This window comes from Pinus tabuliformis, chromosome 8 (genome assembly GCF_031772625.1).
Source record: "Pinus tabuliformis cultivar Carrire ecotype Pingquan chromosome 8, CPIR1, whole genome shotgun sequence".
NCBI lineage: Eukaryota > Viridiplantae > Streptophyta > Pinopsida > Pinales > Pinaceae > Pinus > Pinus tabuliformis.
In genome coordinates, this window is record NC_142294.1 from 602,925,370 (window position 1) to 602,939,828 (window position 14,459).

General features: G+C 38.7%; 3 pseudogenes; all 3 read right to left on the reverse strand.

The window, feature by feature from the left end:
- Positions 1–4,322: 4,322 nt before the first annotated feature.
- On the reverse strand, positions 4,323–5,653 carry LOC149236927 (E3 ubiquitin-protein ligase RGLG5 pseudogene; annotated as a pseudogene).
- Positions 5,654–7,470: 1,817 nt separating this feature from the next.
- Positions 7,471–8,603, reverse strand: LOC149236928 (uncharacterized; annotated as a pseudogene).
- Positions 8,604–9,953, reverse strand: LOC149236929 (protein unc-13 homolog; annotated as a pseudogene).
- Between the last annotated feature and the right edge of the window lie 4,506 nt (positions 9,954–14,459).

Sequence of the window (14,459 nt, forward strand, 5' to 3'; positions counted from 1 at the left end):
TTACATCATCCTTCCCATGCATAGTGGGGGTACAAATTACATCATATGACCAAAAGGGATTCATCAAATGACTACAATAGACAGAGACAAACTATTACATTATGAGTCTTGATATGACCTTTACATGACATTTATAACAGAGACCAACCATATAAATAAGACCATGATAGTCATCAACAACTATCATACACAATATATGATCTGCTCCATAAGCATCTATCAACAGCATCCAGAGTAACATCCTGTATATGTCCATCATTAGTTCCCTTGACAAAGAATGTCTACATATAGATATCAACTCATCTTCTTGATCTCATCAAGATCAAATAACCTTAAGCAAATGTCATATCTCCAAGCGGTAGCACCAAGTCATTCACATCATATCATATGTGTGTGAAAATACCATAGTCATCATCCATGATCATCATAATCAAGAACTGCATGATCTTTCTACAAGATCCTTCGATATATTAACCATGTATCATCACTAGGGAACATCCCACATCTGACAAGCATCAACCATGATAATCAACATATGTGAGTATCACCCTATCATCATAAGGTAAGAACTCAAACAATTTAAGTAAGCCATGTCTTCGAATAGCTATGTCTCCATGCAACCTGTAATAACATCATTCTCTTGGTCAACCAACAATATGCAATTTAAGTAATCATCCATTTATCCAACATACCATATATAGCACTATGTATCTAGCAAACCATGAGCTCGTGATCATTTTTCAAGGTTTCTTGATATCATCAATAGCAACACTCCTCATCCATGTGAGAGCCAAGAACTATAGGAATCCTTATCCTTATGAAGATCACCATGTAAGCACCATACATGCATCATCAGAGAATCAACCACAAATCTGATCTGAACACTAACTATGTAACCCCAAGAATCATATGAGATTTTGTCATGGACAACTCATAACCATATCATAGCAAGATGTATCATATAAGCATCATCACCAAGGATGACTAACCATAATGCCAACAATGCATTAATAAAAGTATATGCTCCCCCTGAGCCTATGCCATCTGTTTACTGTCAGATCTAATCATGCATATATCAGCAAGAAGTATCGAGGCATCATCATAATCATCAAGTTAGGATCAAAACACCTCTAAACATCTTATAAGTATCAAGATATTTCCACACATCATCAGCAAATTGTAACCATTATCAAACAAAGCAAATAATGGACTGAATCATATTAGACCCTTTTCCTGAGCCTGTCCCACTACTTTTCCTCAAACTGACATATACACGACTGTGCACTGTCTAACTCACATATATATGTGACTTCTCTTTATGAAACTTGCGTATGAGATTGAGAACACTGAAGTTTTACACTTTCAGCTTCCTCTGAGTTGATTATGTCTGTACATTGTGTTGTGCCACATCTTTCTGACTGTACTTCCTTCTTCTTCCATATCTTCAAGTGTGACGATGTTTTCTCCTTTTGGTATGGTGTCTGTACTTTGTTCCTGCATTCTTTTGCTATATGTCCCAGCTTGTTACATGCATAACATCTTACATGTTTCATATTCCTTCTGTAGCAATCAACAACTTTGTGACCAAACATATTGCAAGAAAAACAATATCCCTTAAAGTACCTGGAACGTGATGATCTTTCTGTGTGATGTTCTTGAACCATTCTACTTCTGGATCTAGCTGCAACATGTACAATATTATGACATACATAACATTCAACATTATTCATCGGAGGAGTAAAAGATTTTCTTTGAAGAATTTCTTTCCTTGGTTGTTGATGGGATTGACCTCTCATCTCCTTGTTGAGTATTTCAGATTGTGCATTAGAGTTCCTTGTCTTATTTTGTGAACTAGATTCACCTTCAATAGATTCATGAAAACCAAGACCATTTTTGATAGCAGGAGACCTTTGACTACTAAGGATATCATCCAAGATCTTAGTACTATCTTGAAATCATAAGAGTTTGTCCTTTTCTTCTAAGTTATCTTTTAGAATATTTACCTCAACCTGAAGTTGCTCTTCCTTTTCACGATACTGCTTCTTCATGTTTTCTTCAGCTTTCCTTCCTTCTTCCAACTGATGTTTTAATTCATGAACTTCATTTTCTTGTTTTTCAAGAGCTTGGAGTAGTTCTTTATTCTGTTTATTTGATTCTTCAAGATCTTCTTTTAGCGAGAGGATTGTAGCTTCAAGACTTTCATAGTAACTGGATCTTTCTCCGAGTTTCTTGATTGTTATGCTCCTTTCATTTACTTCATTTCTTAATGATGTCACTTCATCCTACAAATGTTTACATTGATCTTCCTTTTCCTTGAATAGCTTCCTTACCTTGTTTCCTTCCTCTAGTTGAGCTTTTAGTTTGGTAACTACATCTTTGGAGATACATTCCGTTTTGTGCAATAGATCTTGTTGATCTCTAATTTTGTCTGTAAGCCTTTTAAATTCTACCTCTATTTGATATCTTTCTTTCTCGCCCATAAGAGCAAATTCAGTTGTTTCACTACCACTTTCATCATCTTCAAATGGATGGATGAATGTATCACCACAGGATAACAAATTCATACCTGATAGTTCTTTTTCTTGTTCATCTTCATTCTGAAGTGACTCTGAATCTGAAGTGCTTCTTCCACATATTCCCTAATCGCTTCTCCCACTGTCATAGCTCTTCTGAGATGTCTTCTTCTTCTTAGGTGCTTTCTTCTTAAGCTTCTTTCCCATTGTTCTACGGATCTCCTTCAAGCGATCAAGCTTCTACCAAAGGACCTGCTCCGATACCAATTGTTGGAAATAATACTAAGAGGGGGAGGTGAATCAGTATTATCAAATCAATATAATTTTTTCATTTCCATATTCAGATTCATATACACTGTTATCTCAAAATCAGACCCTGATAGGCTGCTGGTCAGGTTGACTCTAAGTAACTATTTCAAACCTACTTTAGGCTGAGGCTTAGCCTCCTCAACCTGAGAGGGCTCTCTCTGGGTATAATAATGATTTTGATTAAAATAAGATGGCTAACTCTTGTAGAACAACTGTGACAAATATGAATGCTGGAAATACATTAAACAGGTATCCATTGGGCCTATGGAGTCAACAACACCTCAATATAACAAAGATCTTGACCTTACATGGAAGTCAGGGCATTCAGCATTTGAATATTCAGAACATACACTCATATGGAACCACACAGTTTACAGATGCATACAGGAAATCAGAGCACATTCAGTGAATTCTGAGTGATTATACATCCATACCACTGTAAACAAAACTAAGAAAAGGAAAACATCACACATTCTGAATATAAGAAATCCTTCATGAATCCTGAGAAGTAAAATCAAAATTATATTACTGAAAGTGAGTCTTTACATAAGCCAAATACTATGCTCTGTTATAAAGTTTTCCAACCCTAATTACATTGCTGTTTCAGCTATATATAGAGTTCTTATTCTAACTGATCGAGATTCCTCCTCCAGCATGAGGGGAATTCGAAAACTACTTCTAATGACACCTATTAACCCTTTAACTAACTAATAAATACAACAAGGTGTTGACTGGAGTTTTTTAGAGATCTAAATCAAGTAGGATTCTAACACCGTGTTATGCTAATAATAGCCTTGATTACAATGGTTCTCGTTCTCTGACATCTGGTTCCTTTCTGGCGGTGGCTGTGATGGACCTTTAATGCTTCATGTTTGATCTTCAATGACACATCTTTTCCATTGCCCTGAAACATAGGAAACTGCCCCTGTTTGTCTTATCTTTGGTTTACCTCAAAATGTTCGAATCCAAAGAAGCATGTCCTTTATCCTTTAATTACCCAAAGTAGAGCAGACTGCCACGTCCTTGATGTGCTGTCCACCATTTTCATGTACCTGTGTGATGAAAAAAAACCTTTCAAAAAGATTTGCCGCTTTGTCAATCATAATTAATCAACTGAATTGTAACATGCAGCTACAGCAGTTTCGTAGCGCGCTACGAAACTGCTGTGTAATTTCAAAAACACAGTCTTCCTTTCATAACTAAATGATCGCCACTGTTCATGGCTTAAGCACCTTACTCCCTTGATCATTTTGACAAGATTTGTTTGCAACTTTTCAAGAAACAGATATTTCTCCTGAGGAAAAGATGCAATGACATTCTGACATCAATATCATTCTCTCCAGGTCTAATCACATCAAACTTCAAATCCTAACTTCTTCCCTGCCTTTAAAAATTCACTTCACACAGCTGGTGCTTTGGACAAAGGTATGGGAACAACCATCATCTGAACTATGGCGAAACTTGCACTCTGCACCTCTTTCACATTTACCCTTATCATAGCTACTGTGCAAATCCACACAATAGAACATGGACCCATGCCAATCCAGCCCCAATTCGGCGTATTTCAGATGGCCAAGTCATAATAGATATTTATCTTTCTGCGAAATCTGCATTGACTTTAATACAGTTTTATCCTGGTTGTGATATCACTGCGACATATAGGGCATGTAACAATGTTCTGTCCGCAGTCATAACAGGTCTGATGACCGCATCCAAAAGCAAGATCTTTAGCATTCATCAGGCAGATTGGACACAGTTGAGCATCCTGTGTATCCTTGGCTTCTGGAGGGGCAGATCCTGCAAAGGAATCAACACAACGATTTCGGGAGCTATTTGTTTGGAAACTGTCTGCACGCTGATATTGTTGCCTTGCAGCATAATTATCATTGCCAAGTGCTGGCGGAAGAGGAGACCTATCAGGCATCTTGCCTCTGCGGCGACCCAGTATTTGAAGATCTAGTGTGGCCTTGTACTGAGATGGTATTTCCATAAGTGATGCAAGGGCAAACTCAGTCTCCTTCCTAGATTGAGCAACATTCTTTGACATAATCTCTGTAAAGTTTCACAAACTGGAAGTTGTCAAATGCTCGAGCTGGAATATTATCATCAAACCGCCGCATCATGTCCCAAGGCCCATCTCCCACTCCAACTAAGACAATTGATATTGGATATTCACTGGCTTCCACTATTGCATTGACTGTATTCTGTTCTTGTGTACTCAGTTGTCCATTGTCAGTGTCAACACTTCTTGTTACCTGTCCATCTGCAATTATCAAGAGAACATGGTACTGCCCACCACTCTGTTCCACAATATGGATTGCTGCTTCAATAATTGGGGCAAAAGATGTTGGCCCAGCCAGTCGAAGATGTGGGACTATCTCCCTGTAGCGTTTCAACGCTTCTTCAAATCCATTGCATAACCTATCATCTGGATAGAAACTAAACACACTTTGATCATGTGTCAAAGCATCCCCAAAACCAAAACAAGGGATCAAGTTGTCTTCGTCAAATACAGATAAGGTCCTCCCAATTATCGAAATCGCTTGTTCATAAGGGTTTGGAGTGTCTCCAATGTGGTGCTAGCTTCGGCGATTAAAAGACCTTGCACCGGTCCACTCATTGCTCTTAGTGAAGTCAATCCCTACAATCAAATTGGAAGATTCGACCTCATCAAGTGAATTGTAATTGTCAGCGATTCGGGAGTATCTCCTTTGCAACTTCTGTTTAGTCGCTGGTTGTGCTGGTTGTGCATAAGTTTCCGACGGAACTGCTGGTGAAGGACCATAGGATGAAGAATCCCACAGGCGGTCCAATCCAGGTATTATTAACATTAATAATATTATGGCCTCTGCTGCTGCAATTCTCTTGAACCATCATCACGGAGCTCCCATTTGTATAACTGAATCTTTTGATTGATGCCAGCAAGCAACTTTCCATTAAATGCATTCAGATAGTAAACAGAACCCTTTGTCTCCTTCTCAGCAACAACTGCGACATGTGCCAGTACCATGACACCTAACGATCTAAAACACAGCGGATTCTGATAAGTATGACAGCTGTGAAATATTGGCTATGGATTCAAACAAATCCCCAATTTCGTAGCGCAGCCAGTGCAAAATATGAATTATGCGCTACGAAATCACCTAAAACATGTTGCGCTGTGAAACTGATAAAGGGATTTATGTGTTGCGAAACCACTTTAAAATGATTATAGGCGCTACGAAATCACCTAGACAATTTCAGCTTTGAAACGAGTTTGGACATATGATATCCATGTGAGATGTGAGACCAATGATAGACTAAGACAGAGAATTGACCCCCTTATACATACCAACAATTCTCTTAACAAGACTCCTATTCAAACTATTTAGACTCTAAAACCAGATGAAAAGACTAGACCCAAAAATTGACACCAACCCTTTGACAAACAATCGAACTGATGTGAACAATTTAAAATTTTTTCTTGAGTGATAACAGTGAAAATGTTATCTCAAAATCAGACCCTGATAGGCTGCTGGTCAGGTTGACTCTAAGTAACTATTTCAAACCTACTTTAGGCTGAGGCTTAGCCTCCTCAACTTGAGAGGGCTCTCTCTGGGTATAATAATGATTTTGATTAAAATAAGATGGCTAACTCTTGTAGAATAGCTGTGACAAATATGAATGCTGGAAATACATTAAACAGGTATCCATTGGGCCTATGGAGTCAACAACACCTCAATATAACAAAGATCTTGACCTTACATGGAAGTCAGGGCATTCAGCATTTGAATATTCAGAACATACACTCATATGGAACCACACAGTTTACAGATGCATACAGGAAATTAGAGCACATTCAGTGAATTCTGAGTGATTATACATCCATACCACTGTAAACAAAACTAAGAAAAGGAAAACATCACACATTCTGAATATAAGAAATCCTTCATGAATCCTGAGAAGTAAAATCAAAATTATATTACTGAAAGTGAGTCTTTACATAAGCCAAATACTATGCTCTATTATAAAGTTTTCCAACCCTGATTACATTGCTGTTTCAGCTATATATAGACTTCTTCTACCTGACTGAGATTCCTCCTCAAGCATGAGGGGAAGTCGAAGTCTACTTCTAATGACACCTATTAACCTTTTAACTAACTAATAAATACAACTGACTACTAATTGACAGCTTTAGAAACCTAAAACAATTAGGATTCTAATTCTACATCATGCTGAACATAGCATTTATTACAATCAAGATTTATTCCCTGGCAAGTGGTCTCTTTTAGTTTGGCTGTGATAGGTGTCTGTAGTTGCTTGCTGGCCTTTAATGTCGTATCCTTTTACCTCTGCTGAGAAACAGGAAACTGCCCCGGTACTATGCTTTTGGTTTCCTTAAAATTATTCGGAAGTAATTAGCCACGTTGATTTTCTTGAATTAGTAATGAGTGCCACGTCCTTGGTGTGTTGTAAGCCTTTCCCATGTACCTGTGTGATGACAAAACCTTTCAAAAAGATTTGCCGCTTTGTCAATCATAATTGATCAACTCAATTGTAACATGCAGCTACAGCAGTTTCGTAGCGCGCTACGAAACTGCTGTGTAATTTCAAAAACACAGTCTTCCTTTCATAGCTAAATGATCGCCACTGTTCATGGCTTAAGACTGCTCTTCTCTAATTACAAAATTTGGATGTTTGACCTCATTACAGCTGGCATTTCCATAATGCAAAAACAGCAACCATCTTATTCAAGCTTACTCTGTCCAAATCACTAATAATCTCTTCACACTTGATAATGTGACGCATAAAGTTATCAGCGTATAGCTTTGAAGACTTTGATTCAACAATATGAACAATATCCTCATCAATATAAAAGTCAACATCCGCATTTGATATAATTCTTCCATCATGATCAATTGCATGAGTCTTATGCTTGTATGTCATAAGAGTTGTCCTTAAGGTAGACTCATCAACGTCCATAAAATTCGCGAGCTTTTCCATTGAGATGGATGTATACAACTTCAAGAAGCTCCGTAGACCTGACAAAAGCTGTTGCTGTCTTACTTCTGATAAGAACAGCTTCAACTGAAGCCTATATGCATCCTGGTTATAATTTACAAGAGCTTCATCATAGTTTGGTACTGAAGGAGTAATAAATTTAGGACAGGCATATGAAAAAAGTTCGTCATACACAGCCTCATCACTTCTCTGCATTCTTGCCATCTTCTCTCCATACTTCTCTTTCAGCTGATTGTTCACATTTTCCTCAACAAGCTTCATTTGTGGACAGATAGAGAGGCATATAGCCAATAGAGCATACATCTGTTCATTTTTCTTCAGAATTTGGTCAAACTGTGGAGACTTTTGATGGAACTGTTTGGTCTTTATTATATACAACAGAACTTGATTGAAGGCCCGTATTGCCTCAACATACCTTCTCAACATAAGGTTGGCGAATCCATAATAATAAATAGTTGTGATATGGCTTCCAATCACTGAATTGTAGACACCTGTCTGGTTAACATCTATAGGTGCCAAGCACTTGAGTCCACTGTAATAATCTCCAAGAAGGCAATGTACACGAAGTATACCAATAATACTAAAGTATCCCAGAACCTTCAGAACATTGCTTCCTCCATTGTAGTCATATCCATCAGTTGCAGTAAATGTTAAATTACCTTCTTTCTCTTCCTCTAGGATCTGGATGATCACAGACTTCTCAACAAGAGCCTGTAAATAGTTTAGCACACCATAGACATTCCACACCTCATCACATTCCCGCAGAAAAGCTAGAGCTGATCAGTCTTCTGTGTTAGTAGAAAACAAGGGGAAGATATCTGTCACAGGCATTGCTGCTTTTTCCACCAACTCTCCAGGAAGACCATCCCCCTCAGCTTTGAACAGGTTTTTGAGAGCCATGAAATCTTTCTCTATTATTTCAGAATCGGACTTTGAAAAAGCACGAGAAGGACCTTCCCCCAGCAATACCAACAAAAAACCATCAAAACAGGCCTTCATTAATGCTGTAAAAACACGAGTACGAACTCTCGTATGGACAGTATCAGCTATAATTTCTAGGTTTGATTCAAGTTGTTCAAGAAATGGTCCTATCCTTGCACCCGTTGTTCCCCCAAGGTATAAACCATCCTAAAGCACAATACTCAAATCATGGAAAACTGTCTTGTATGCAGTACATTCACAAAGCTGCTGAATGCCCTCCTTACTGCCAGCCTGGGAAAATTCGAACTTGGCTTCAGGCGCACTTCCAATGGGTGCAAGAGTAACTTTTGATTTCTCATTATCTTTGGCAAAAAGATCCATCTTCCAACCATAGGATATTCTTTTTTCCAGTTGCTCTGTTTCAGTCCGAATGTGATGTAAGGTGTTGATCCGAACACACAGTTGTGACAGCGTCATAGGCTCAGAACTATTCATTGACACTATCTGAGATTTCCTTTTCTGATGGCTTGATGATTTTTCCTTTTTCTTCCAAAACTTTGACCCAGTTGAGCATCTAGTAAGTGCTAGCAAAAGAGGAACATAACTGTTCTTGGATCCACATCCAGATTTAGTTTGGGAAATATAGCGTTGTAGAGCTCTGTCAAGTCCAGCCACAAGATCTGGGAATAGATCTGAATGTTGAGATAATGGCAATTCAAAGAAAGCATCCAGTGTCTCTTCAACAATCCTTAAAACTTCAGCTGCTGAGGGTGCATATTTCTCCTTGTTTGCCACCGGAGTCCAGTCTTCTTGTTGCAAGCTCCTGTCCGCCCATTCGTGAAGTCTCTCTAGTCTTTCTTTGATCCATGTTCTTGACAAGTCTGCCAGAATAGAGTCAACCTCATACGGGGGCATTTCCCTTATGACCCCCTTTCCTCCATCTTCACAGTCCACTGAATCTTCAACAATGATCTGCACAAGGTCCTTCTCTAACTTGTCTGCAGCTTCCAATACATGAACACTTTCAGGTGTCAATGCTATGACACCTGACAAGAACTGCTTCAAATCCTGGCAGACCCTGATCAAATGACACCTAACGACCTAAAACACAGCGGATTCTGATAAGTATGACAGCTGGGTGAGATTTGCTATGGATCAGCACAAAATCACCTAGACCGGGTTTCTGTGCTACGAAATTACATGAAACATGTTGTGCTGCGAAAACACCTAAAACTGACTTATGCGCTACGAAATCACCTAAGGAGCTTTGTAGCACATAATAACTTTTGAACAAAACTGACACATGGAAATTGTGTGAATTATGAGACAAGTGGTGAATGAGGATGCACAGTGGACTCCTAAGACTCAGACTCTAAGGCAAACGAAAACTCAAACCTAGACTAGCACCGAATTTTTTTACCATCAAACTAATGTGAGCGGTTTTGAAATTAGAATTCTTAAGTGATAACATACGCTACTTCAGTTAAGGCAAACCGCGTGTATACGCAACTGTGTTTAATGCAACAAGCGTGTTATCACTTAAGAAACAATTTCTAAATTGTTCACATCAGTTCGACTGTAAAGGTTAGGTGTTAGTCCGAGTTTAATTTTTCCATGTTTGCCTTAGTATCTAAGTCCTAGGAGTCTTGTTGGTATGTTTAAATAAAGGTCAACACTCCGTTTTCATCCATCACTGGTCTAACATCACACCTAAGCTCCATATGTCAATCCTATTTCAAAGTTCTTATGCGCTACGAAATAGGGGATTCGTGCTAATCCATATCAAATCTCATCCAGCTGTCAAATTTATCAAAATATGTTATCTTCCTACATCATCAGTTATCAGCCCATACACTTTGCCTGTCAATTCAACTGCTTATCCTCATCATTAGGTCATTAGGTGTCTTGGTATGCACATGTTGCAAGTTTCGAAAAGGAGCCGAGTGTTCACAATCATGATGATGTTTGGGTTCATACATGGGAAGCGAATTAATACCCTCAGATGGAGGCTCAGCTGCTACTCAATTGGCTGCACATCTAACCGGAATTCACAGTGCCATAAAAATGCTTAACAGCCGTATTAGAGTTCTTTATCATTTCTTGTCAGCAATGCAAAGAGGTGAAATTCCATGCGAAAATTCTTTGCGTCAGCAAGTTTCCAGTCTTATAAGAAGGTTGCCTGCCGTAGAATCCCCAAAGTTTCAAGATGATTTTCTAATGGAATATAACGATACACTGTTGATGGCTTACCCAGTTATGATCACAAATTGTTCCAGTACCATGAATGAACTTATCGACAAGTTCAACACAGATTTTGATAAACAAAGCAGAAGAGGAGGGCGAACTACTTTTCTTTAATTCTTGGTCTTAATTTATGATTTCTGGACTGAATTGAGTTGGTGATTTGCACTTCAGGCAAACAAAGCAACGCAAAAGGCAGCCGGGATATATAAAATATATATATATTTCTCCCTATATTTTTGTTGCAAGGCAGCTCTGCGGATTGCGACTCTGCCGGATCTTGTTGGCACCGCCTTCTAAGCTTTTAGCACTTATCTGACCAGATAAGGCTCTATAAAAGAGGGCCAGTGAAGAGGTCCTTGCATCTAGAAGAATTGTGAAAGTCCGTCGCAATCCAACAACATCTGGTGGAGCAGCCAATCCCTTTGCAGGCCTTCGTTTGGTTCCCTCTCCCTCACCATCTTCTGCTGCAGGTGAAACTGTGGCGAAGGCTCCTGAGACTACCCTTTCCACAGCATCTGGTGAGCAGCCTTCTATTGTGCAAGAGGAAGATGTATCTCAGGCTAAAGATGACACTAATATAAGTGAAACCCCAAAAAAGGCTACAGAAGTGCCTGAGCTGAAGGCTGTGGATGTAACTGTTAATGAGGCCAATGAAGTACCTGAGACTAAGTTAGTTGATGCAAATGTGAATGAGGATGATTCGAAAGATAAGGAACAGGCACATCTGGAGCCAACAAAGGCTTCTAAGGAGAATGCGCACTATTCACAATACCTCCAGAATTGGCCTATGGTTCTTCTGGCGTGCGACCCACTATACCTCCCAATGCCACCCTCCAATTTGATGTGGAATTACTTTCGTGGACTAAGATTGTTGATGTATGAAATGATGGAGGCATTCTCAAGCGAATAATATCTGAAGGAAAAATAATCGTGGGATATGGATACAACAGAGAAAATAGAGGCCTCTAAACAGAAGAAGGAGCAAGGAAATTCTTTGTTCAAGGTTGGAAAGTACCAGCGAGCTGCAAAGAAATATGAGAAGGCTACAAAATATATTGAGCACGACAGTTCCTTCAGTGCTGAGGAGAAAAAGCAATCAAAGGTTTTGAAAGTATTGTGTAACCTGAATCATGCAGCATGCTGTCTTAAATTGAAAGACTTCAAGAAAGCAGTTAAACTATGTTCAAAGGTGTTAGAGTTTGAATCACAAAATATGAAGAGGCAAATCGAAGATCACACAGTAAGGTTATGTCCCAAATTTTGATGATTTACCTTGTTGCAGTTTTTCTTGAAGAGTGATGCATCTCCATTCAGTTTTGAAAGGCTTTAGGGCAGTTGAAAAGGACATTTCAATATAAAGAGGCTCAAGACAGTCAAATTTTGGCATTTAAACTGTGTTTTTGTGATTACACAGCAGTTTCGTAGCGTGCTATGAAACTGCTGTAGCTACATATTTTGATGAAGTTGACCAATTTTGAGGGACAAAAGGGAAACCTTTTCGAAAAAGAGTTTCTAAAGAAGGATCATTTACACAAGACAAGCATTCAGCAAGGGCAAAACGAGCAAAGGAAAAGCATATATAAACCATAAGCCATTTGTCATAAAACTGATCACAGCCAAGTATTGTTCATCATACTTCAGGCAGAATTAAACAGGTTTTATCCTCATACACGTGCATGGGCAAGGTCTACAGCACATCAAGAACGTGGCACTCCAATACACTTTTGTGTAATCAAAGAAGAACAACATGGTTAATTGGTTTCAAATATCCTCGAGGAAACCAAAAGCAGAAAAACAGGGGCAGCTTCCTACTTTTCAGGAGCAGTAAAGGAGATGAGACATTAAGGGCCAACAAGGAGTTTTAAACATCCACCAAGCCAAACTGAAGGAGACCACTTGTCAGAGAATGAGTTTTGATTGTAATAAATGCTATTACCAGCATGATGTGGAGTTAGACTCCTAATTGTCTTAGGTTTCTAAAACTTCTAGTTGGCAGTTTGTTGCATTTAATAGTTAGTTAAAGTTGTAGAAATTTTGAATAATTTAACACATATTCAACAGAGATTATCCTGATCATGTACTATTGCGGAATACATACACAATACATAAGCTCCTCTACGTTGATCATCAATATAGCAGCATCAATAACAATAAAACATCAAGAGCATTCACACATTAACACAGTATGTATCCCGAGGAAAGCATCTCGCTAAAAACCCCAACTATCTGTATATTAATGATTGAGTCATGTAACATTACACAGCATAATACTTCTCACAAGTATCTCCACCTCTGTTACACACAATACAGCTCAGATCTGATCTCCAAATCTCTTCCACTGCTTGCCTGCCTCCACTGCTCAATACCTGCTCAAGAACTGATGAGAATGGCTCACCAAACTCGTTTTTCACCTGTAAAATAGTCACTCACTCTTTGTTGGACGTGAGCACAAGCTATAATGTGGGCAAATACGTGAGCAAACTCATTGGCATACTCAATCCCTTGATTGTGCAAGATCTGGTGCACAACTATAGTCACAACTGATAGCAATCTGATTCTCTACCACCTGTCCCTGTTGAACTGAACATGCACTGACATGCAACTGAGTTAACTGATGTATTCATTAGTTGTATTATGAGTTAATAACTTGTGAATTAATTAAAAACTGATTCACCCAACTCATCTCTAGTCTATTTGCCAGTTAGACTAAATACAACCAGTTTAACAAAGCTAAACTGAACACAACTCCATCAACTCCACCAAACTCAACTGATTGAGTTCTAACTGAAGTCATGCATGCAACAACTCAACTGACTCATAAGAAAAGCGTATTTCCTTCTGACAGCTGCATGTGCCACCTTTGTAGCTCAAACTGAAGTGCTCCAAGAGAATAAGATTAAGTTTATAGTCCAAATATTATTGTGAGATAATAATATTTGACTTTTCTATTTTTGACAGCCAGTCTAAAAATAGACTTTGATCACTCACACTGTGATCACTCACACTTTCATCAAAAATAGAAGTCCATCTATTTTTTCCCAACTTGATCAATCATCCATAAACAGCAACCTGCAATGCATAGACATGATCCATATGTATAAAAATAGACATAGTCTAAAAATAGACTTGCGCCAAAAATAGTCTGCGGGCCCACTTAGTGAAGGCGACTCTTTTCACTAAGCTCCATCATCTTGTTGCAATCTCAACACTCCCTCTCGACAAGATATGGATTATCAGCAACCCCTATCCTGCCTCGGTGGTACTCGAATTTGCTCCTGGTGAGAGCCTTCGTCAGAATATCAGCATCCTAATCCTCCGTTGGAATGTACGAAAGTAACATGATCCTCCGCTGCACACAATCTCTGATATGATGGTACCTGATGTCAATATGTTTAGATCTATCATGAAATACAGGATTAGCCGAGAGTTTAATGCAACTCTGGTTATCACAGTAAATCACAGTAGGATCCA